Source organism: Lepisosteus oculatus, unplaced genomic scaffold (assembly GCF_040954835.1).
Source record: "Lepisosteus oculatus isolate fLepOcu1 unplaced genomic scaffold, fLepOcu1.hap2 HAP2_SCAFFOLD_99, whole genome shotgun sequence".
Lineage (NCBI taxonomy): Eukaryota > Metazoa > Chordata > Actinopteri > Semionotiformes > Lepisosteidae > Lepisosteus > Lepisosteus oculatus.
This window is the reverse complement of record NW_027168435.1, coordinates 155918-165000: the sequence shown is the minus strand read 5'-3', so window position 1 is coordinate 165000 and position 9083 is coordinate 155918. Positions and strand designations below refer to the sequence as shown.

General features: G+C 50.6%; 2 non-coding genes across 2 annotated transcripts; both read right to left on the bottom strand.

The window, feature by feature from the left end:
- Positions 1–2808: 2808 nt before the first annotated feature.
- trnag-gcc (transfer RNA glycine (anticodon GCC)) lies at positions 2809–2879 on the bottom strand. The gene has a single exon. It is a non-coding gene; the product is annotated as a tRNA-Gly (tRNA).
- A 957-nt stretch (positions 2880–3836) lies between these two features.
- On the bottom strand, positions 3837–3918 carry trnas-cga (transfer RNA serine (anticodon CGA)). The gene has a single exon. It is a non-coding gene; the product is annotated as a tRNA-Ser (tRNA).
- Between the last annotated feature and the right edge of the window lie 5165 nt (positions 3919–9083).

Sequence of the window (9083 nt, the reverse complement as noted above, 5' to 3'; positions counted from 1 at the left end):
GCGCTCCCTTGTGTTGGCTCGTCCCGCACTGGAGGAGGACAAACAATCTGCACGGAGGAGCACCAGGCAAGTCTTCACCAGACAAAAACCTCCAGTGCACAGCACTCTGGAAACATTTCGGGGCTTTCGCGTGTTTATTTCAGCACGTAAAGCGCACCGGTCCAACACGTCGGCCGGGCGCGCGGCGCCTCCGCCCTCTTGTGGCCTTGCGGCGTCAGAGCAAGAGGCTCCTTCTCGCTGCCCTTCCGCTGTGTTGCAGGGCCCCGAGAGGGAACCCGGAGTGCGCACTTTGTGGGGGGCGGGGGACCGCGTTCGCGCTCTGCCCCCGGTCTCTTGCGCGAGTACTAAATCTCACGGACAGGGGGGCCTCGTCATTGATTGTTACAGGTGAGACGGGGATTAGGAGGAGACCCCGACTGATGGGTAAAGGGGAGCACTAACACCAGAGGGACACCCCCGGCGTCTCTTTTTGAGAGACGCCCTGGGGTTTCCTAATGGCCAAGGAGGGTCGGGACCTCGGTTTGACGCCTCCCCCGAAGGACGGCGCCTGTTTGTGCAGCAGAGTGTCGCCATCAGGAGGCTGGGGCGTAAGAGAGCCACACAGCCCGCAGGGTGAGCGCTCCCTACTGGTCCCAGTCACACCTCTTGCAGGAGCAGCAGCAACCGGAGCTTTTCCGGGGTGGAATCTCCCATCCGGGTGCCGGCCAGGCTCACACCTGCTGGGCTGCCCCGGGGGTGAGCCCAGTCGAGAGTCGCAGGGCCAGATCTAGTCACCGGGGAGAAACGATACAAGTGAAGGATTGCTCGGCTCTCGGCACTTGAAAAGACCGACAAATGTCTCGTTCCCGCCGGAGCTGAATGTACCCGCATGTGTGGTGTCGTCTTCTTCCCCCGCCCCGCTGTGTTTGCTGTATTGTCTCTGAAGCCGGCCCCCCCGAGACGAGACGGGCTGTTCCTGTGCCCCAATTAACACTTTACAGGTGCCATTCCCCGGCATTGTGGCCATTGTCGGTGCTCACACGCGATAAGATAAGGCGGAGGAGAGCGGGGCATGCCCAGCGGCAGACATTCAAGGAGGGGGCAGTGCGAGGTGAGGTGAGGTGCGACACGCCGGAGCCCCGACGCAGCTAATGCGGAGCACTTGTTGGACTGGCATCGAAAGGACGTGTGCGCACGGAGCGAGCCTTCCCTGCGGCTCGCTCCGTACCCTAAAGGTACCAAAAGTCCACTAGTATAAGCATTAAGTCACTGTCACTGTCACCCCTGTTACAATGTGATTGCTACATATCTTCATTTCTTTGGTTTTTATCCAGTGTGTTGAAGTATTTCACAACACTACCTGTAGCCCGTCTGGAAATAAATCCTCATTCTGATTATTGACCTGGGCATGTACCAATAAATCACTGAGCATATATATATATCACTGTGTTGAAGCTAGAGACCTTTATGTAATATTATGATGCTAAAATGTCATTTTCACATATATTAATGTAATAAATGATTGCTTATGCTTTATAAACAAATCTAATTAAAATAAAAGCTTACGTTTTGTATTTATCTTGTACCATAGAACATGATTTTCTTTGTATTTCAAGCCCATAAAGTGTCCAAATGACGCACTACATGATATAAGGAAGATTATCACATGCATATCGGTATTATCTTTCTTATGAAAATGCATTCCTTTCATTACCTTTTACTTTTTAAAATGAACTCAAATTGTGTATAATGTAATAATTTAAGTAGAATAGATTCTAATAACATAATGATCCAGTGTGTTGCACTACTTCACTGCTTCACTGCTCTATGCCGTCTGGAAATAAATCCTCAGACTGCTTACTGCCCTGGGCTTGTACCAATAAATTACAGGAGCACATCTATATATCACTGCGTTGAAGCAGGAGACACACAATCACTGCAAACACATCCTAAATACAGTGTTCCAGCACCTTTGACCTCATCCAGAACGTATCATTTCTTGAAAGGGATTGCTGTCCGAATGCACATCTGAATCCCAAACAGAATCTCTAGTAAAATACGATCATTTGTGAAACAGGTAAATGACCGTCTCAGGGGCCCATTCCTCATTCTCAGGACACATCTATGCAGTACGTACACCATGCATTGAGCAATAGGGATTAAAGACACCACAGGTAAGGTTAGAAGTCATTCTGACTATATTCTAAAATATTGGACTCATATTCTTATGATGGCAGTCACTTATGATAGTGACAGAGACGCTGTGTTGCAAAAGGGCGCTGTCTTTAGGATGAAATGTAAAACAGAGGTCACAGCGAGCTGAAAAACACGTTTTGAAAAGTGTGCTTTTCCTGCCCCAGAAGTTAAATGGGGGTGACCAAAGTTGCCCAAATGTGTTTATTTCTGCTGAAAAACCCGTTTTGACAACTTCTGCACAGTGGGGTTAAGGGCTGACTCAGTGGGCTCTAATGAGCCAGGCAGTTACATTGGGATTCCAAGGTTTGAAAAAACACGTTTATTTCGAGCTGAAAAACAAGTTTTGAAAAGTGTGCTTTTCCTGCCCCAGAAGTTAATTGGGGGTGACCAAAGTTGCCCAAACATGTTTATTTCTCTGTCACTATGCTGGGGCATTGGGACCCGCACAGACCTCAGGGTGAATGCCCCCCCGCCGGCACCATTAACACCGCTTCCAGCTGGAAGCTTTGTTTTTCCCTGTAGCTCACCCTTATCCGGGTACTGACCTGGCTCACACCTGCTTAGCTTCAGTGGGTTTTCAGTTGCGAGTTGCAAGGGGATGCAAGTGATGAAGCCGCTCGCTGCAAAAGCCGCTGCATTGGCCGGGAATCGAACCCGAGCCTCCCGCGTGGCAGGCGAGAATTCTACCACTGAACCACCAATGCTCAGTGCCTCGGCCTTCAAAAAAGACGCTTTTTTGGTGCTCTGTGCAAAACGCGTCGACATCTGCTTCCAGCTGCAAAATGCCATTCGCGGACGCTGAAGAACTTATTTCCAAGGCAGCGGGTACAAGCGATTGGGCGTTTTAAAACCACCAGGAACACCAAACAGGCGCGCTTCTTTGCTTGCGCCGAAACACAACGACAGGAGGTGGACAACGTAGTCGGCAGGATTCGAACCTCTTTCTGTCTATTATATACTAAATATTCTCGTCTGTCTCTTGTTTGTATAGAACTGAATGTCCCTGACAATGTACTGTTAGTTTTAATTGAAGAACGGCATTTGTGTTCAAATATATCAGACAAGTTTACGTAACTGCTCATGCGACACTCAGTTGTAATTAGTCAAGAAATAAAGTCGAACAACAGCTGCGGGTTTGATCCTGAACGTATCAGATTGCAGCACCTTTTACTTCAATTGACAAATGATAGAGATTCGAAGAGAGATCCTTCAGACCAGCAAGCGAACCCACGGCTATTTCGGTTTTATATCTAGGCAACGTTGGTGTCTGCAATAGCATACATGAAAGCGTGATGCAATTTCTGTGGCTACATTTGTTGCACGTCATGCACAGTAAGAGTGTTTCTAACACCAAATAAAAAGTCAACAATTAGCGATAACGCCTTCTCCTCAGTTATCCCACTGAAACCCTTGCTGTTAACAGTTCTTTAATGCGTGCTTTACGAGCACCTACATATTGTGTCGGTTCTTTCAGTTTTATTCTTTAGGTTTTCAAAGGCATAAGTAGAACACCAGAGGTGCGAACGCAAGATGTGTGGTTATCTGAAGAACTCATTTCCATGGCAGCGGGGCCAAGCAATTCAGCGTTTTTATAGTACCAGGAAAGGAGAAGCAGCACTTCGCCTTTGCCGCGCAGGCACAAGGAGACGTGCGGCAGATGCCGTAGTCAGCAGGATTCGAACCTGCGCGGGGAGTCCCCAATGGATTTCGAGTCCATCGCCTTAACCACTCGGCCACGACTACAGCGAGTTCACCATCGCCGCATTCCTCCTTTAATCTAACACGGCGTGCGACGTGGCTGCGGAAACCTTTTCAAAGTCGCTCTCCGTTAAAAAAAATAAATACCTTTGACAAAATACGTGCCGGCAGACAGACACGCCTCAGAGGGTTTAAGGCTGGCTTCACGTTCAAATGATAAAGTCTCCCCGTCCGGATGTCAAAATGCAGCTGAAAAGTATTGCATGTTCATGTGTATTGCATGTGAAAGTATTGCATAATTGTGTCTGAAAATGAGCAATGGGCACCTGAGAGACTCATTTGCCTGTTTCACAAATGATCATATTTGACTAGAGATTCTGTTTGGGATTCAGTTGTGCATTCTGACAGCAATCCCTTTCAAAAAATGATACATTCTGGATGAGGTCAAAGGTGCAGGAACACTGTATTTAGGATGTGTTTGCACTTATTCTGTGTCTCTAGCTTCAACACAGTGATATATATATATATGCTCAGTGATTTTTTGGTACATGCCCAGGGCAATAATCATTATGAGGATTTATTTCCAGATGTGCTAGGGGTAGTGTTGTGAAATACTTCAACACACTGGATCGCAGATTTAGACCCCCTGCACTCTTACTCCTTAAAAACCTGAAGCGTCTGGCGTCTCGCCGACGTCGAAAACCCCCCTCAGGCTGTACTCGTACTCGGCTAACTGCTGTGGAACCCTGCGTGAGCAGCCGCTGCGCCACGGTGACGGCTGGCGACCCACGGATGCCCCACTATCGGCCGGCTCCAGCCCCGGCTGGTCCTCTAGAGCCTCCCCACACGGCTCTTCCTCCCGGGTCGGTAGGGGGCCAGGCGGTCTCGGTGCAGGACCACCACTCTCCCCCGTGTTTGCAACCGGACATGGTAGCAGACCTCGCCCACCACCCAGAGTACCTCAGCGGGCCCCTCCCATGACGGCGCCAGCTTAGGGCTGAGGCATTTGCGGCGGCACGGGTTGTACACCCAAACCGAGTCCCCGGGCTGGAAGGCAGGCCCCCTGCAGCGCAGGTCGTAGTGCCGCTTCTACCGGACCCCCGCCTGTGTCAAGTGGGTCCGTGCAAAGCTGTGCACCTGCTGCATCCGCTGCCGCAGGTCCCACTCGTAGTCCGGTCCAGCCAGCGGTGCCGACCCGTCTCCGGGCAGCGGGCCGGAGACCAGGTCCACCGGGGTTCACATTTCCCGGCCCAGCATGAGCGAGGCCGGGGTGCACCCGGTGGATTCCTGGACCGCGGTCCGATACGCCCAGAGCGCAAGGGGGAGGTGGCGGTCCCAGTCCCGTTGGTGCCGGGACACCAGGGTGGCCAGCTGGGTGGTGAGGGTACGATTAAACCGCTCCACCAACCCGTTGCTCTGGGGATGCAGCGGTGTGGTCCGCGTCTTGTGATCCCCAGGCGCTGGCACACTCTGGCGAAGACCTGGGACTCGACGTTACGCCCCTGGTCACTATGTAACTCCTCCGGCACCCCCAGCCTGGCAAACATCCCCTCCAGCAGTGCATCGGCCACCATGGGGGCACTCTAGTCCGGTAGGGCGAAGGCCTCCAGCCACTTCATAAAATAATCCATGGCCACCAAGACGTAGAGGTTCCCGGCCTCGGTGCGCGGAAACGGGCCCAAAACGTCCACCCACACCCGCTCCATAGGAGCCCCCGCCTGGTGTTGTTGGAGGGGGGCCTGAGACCGCTCGGGGGGACCCTTCTGCGCCACGCACACTGCACACGTTCGGCAGTACCGCTCCACGTCCCGGTGGCAAAGACCCCAATAAAAATGGCCTTGGAGGCGCTGCAGAGTATTTTTACCGCCGAAGTGCCCCACGCCCGGCTGGCCATGCACTGCTCGGAGCACCGCCCCGCGGAGCGACCAAGGCAACATCAGCTGCCACCGTACCTCGCCACTGGAGGGTACCCGCCACCCCCGGCACAGCACCCCGTCCTTTACCTCCAAGGCCTCCCACAGGATGCACAGGGCCTTGACAGACTTTGGGTGTGGGGCGAGCTTCTCTCGCTTAGGCCGCACTCCGGCTACCACTCCCAGCATGCCCAGCGGTACTACGAGTGCCTGGGGGCGCTTCCTCCTCACCACCAGGCGAGGGCGTTACAATACATAGAATATGCATGTAAAATGAACAGATCTTATCGAGAGGGTTATCAGAATACAAAAGGTATATATTCAGTCAGTTACAAAGTGTTACACATATCAAGAGGACATACGTTCAGTATATCATTCATTTAGACCATTTCATAAATGAACCTGGTTATAACTTCTACATTAGATACTGAAAACAAGTACATAACTCTTAGGAATTAAATTGATATCAACTGGTTGGGATAACAATTGAATTCTCGAGCAGTAATGCAGTGAAGTTGAATACTCATCCAATCTCTGGGGATTCAGATCTCCTGCGGGCACAAAGAAACAGTTGCAGGCTTGTTGTTGTCCAATCCACGCTCTCTGTCTAGGTGCCAGGCTGTGCTGTGCGGGTTGCGACGGTGCGCTGCTGATGCTCACTGACCGGCTAGTTAGTGTTGGCTTTAACTAGCAAAGTTTGTGCACAGGAGAAAAGATGACTGTGGGTCCCAGCAAGTCAAGAAGAAGACCGGTTCGTTCCTGATGAAGAGCTAGTTCTGAATAGTGATTCAACTGTCCACAGTTCCGACCTGTTCACGAGGCCTGCTGCTGGTGCTAACCTCGGGTGGATCCTCTGGTTATTCTCTGGCAACCTCCGCTCTAGACCCTTAGAACAAAGGAAAGTTCTGGCACTCGGACACACTGGCCGTTCCGTGGTTGTCCGGGCTGAGTCTCAGGATGGTCAGGAGGCGCGCTGTGAGAATGTCCTGCCCTTGAGAGCCTTCTGCTCCTGGGCTGTCCTGCCCTGGAATTCTCCTTTGAATTCCCTTTAGAAAACTCCACAGAATTCTCTACTGAATTCCCACTGAATCTCTCAGGCTCTCTGTGTTGCCTGTTTTTACCTGGAGGAACTTCAGCTCGTTGATTGGCTGAAAGTTCCATGGGCATCAGAGTCCCACGTGGGTTACTCGGCCCTACCAGTCCCTGATTGGTTGATCAAGGTGAGATATGAGTCACTTACTCCTGACACTTAGGAATGCAGTCCAGATGTCCATCTGGCACTCCCTAGACAGATAGGCACCAATGGATGACCATTGATCATGATAGCCAGGTTTAGCTAAGTGCATCCCCCTTTGGGAGCTGTCCCTTATCAAGGGAAACCTTAAATCAGCCTGCATGAATAGTTTCTCTGTGGCTGCACCACAGAGATGAACAGAGAGATAAGGCCTAATTTGGGAAAGCTCAGAAACACTTAATTCTTTCTTATTAATAAGCATCGCCGCTACACCGCCCAAAGCACTTCTAAAACAGGAGATTCGCGTTTGGGAATGCGCCCTGCCCTACAAATAAAACAGGTCTACGGGTCTGAAACCTGCTCCACGGAAAACAGCTCTGTTGCACTTTTGATCAAAGGGAGATTCGCTGTTCTTACTTTTTGATGACATAACACCCAAAGGGGCTTCTTTGGAGCTGGATTCCAACCAGCATCCTTAAGTTTCTTGGCAGTATCCTTTACAGTCCTCTGTTCGGTCGACAAGGGACTGAAGGGGGCAGCTTTCCTCACACATACAGTGCAATGTACTGTAGTGTTCCCGTTCATCGAATTCGCAGTTCTGCATCAGACCTCTAACTCGTTTCCTTAGCTTGGATTTAAGCCACGAAGCAGGCTTCTACTGTATAAACGTCTAGGGGAATCACAAACTATTTGAGAGGCCATCATCCCAGGGGGAACTGACAAAGTCTATCCCTAAACACCTAGCGCAGTCTCTCGAGAGACTGTCAAAAATCGCTTTCTCCTTTTGCGTTGCAAGTAAGTGAAAACGCGGTCTCAACCCAGAGCCACTTGGCAGCAGCGGCACGTAAATACTGTCACTGCTCGATACCAACGTTAGCCTACTATACCATGTTCAGCCACCGCTAGAAAATGTATGGCTCTAGAACCGGAGCAAACAACAGGATGGCCAACGTCAAACATGGAGAGCGACGAGAAAGGGATTCGAACCAATGCGTGCAGAGCACAATAGATCAGCAGTCCATCTCCTTAACCACTCGGCCACCTCGTCGAGGAAGCTAGGCTGTCCGGACATGGCTTGGCGCACTCCAGATGATCTTTTTCTTTTTTTTCCCTCGTACTCGAGGGTCATTTTCCTGTTCCACATGCGATTTCAACATTTTCCTTGGGAGATGTCAAGCCAGCAAGCCACTGCTGTGGTTCAGTGGCCAGTGTGCAGTTCAGTGGCCCTGTTGTACACAGAAAGCACATTGAGCTCCTTGGACATGAAAAGTTCCAGATAAAAGCCATTTGTCATCCTTTCTCTTGGTGTCGATGTTGCTATTGTATGTAAAGGTGGCAACTTGCTCCGCGAGCAGGCGGAGCAAGTTGCAATGCAGATGTGTCTGAGTGGTGTGTCCAAGTGGCTGCAAAAGGACAGTGCTCCCGGGGTGCCGTGGCTTAGTTGGTTAAAGCGCTTGTCTAGTAAACAGGAGACCCTGGGTCTGAATCCCAGTGGTGCCTTTTTTGTTCCGTCTTCTCGAACAGAACGGGTCATTATGGACAACTGCCTACGGCTAGACTTAATTAAATGCAAGTATTCATTTCCTGTCTTTAACGCGACTTTTTTTTCATAAAATGGATGCAACTTGCAAAACATGAAATACAAACCTTGCTAATCAGCGCTAGCGGCTGGCAAAAAAAAAAGAAGTCAGCAATGTTTTTTTTTCTTTAACCTTAACCCTGCTAATGGAGAAGAGTTAAACGGCCGAGTCTAGGCAGCTTAAACGGTGCGCACGTCGGGTACTTTGCTGAAAGGTTGGTAAATCACGCTCAACCCAGTCCTTTATCTTTTAAAGAGGATACAAAATTGAACCTAGTCGCCACATCACATACATCCTGTTCAATGATAAAAAGGTAACATCTATCCTCGCTCCAGAGTAAATCTCACGTTGAGGGCATATTTTTTTTCACTTAAACCGTGAGTCGGGCTCGGCTGCACAGAGGACAGAGCAGAGCAATGAGGTCACGGGGACAGGGGAGTCACACGCTGGCGGATTGAATACGCGGAAGATCACTGAGGGATC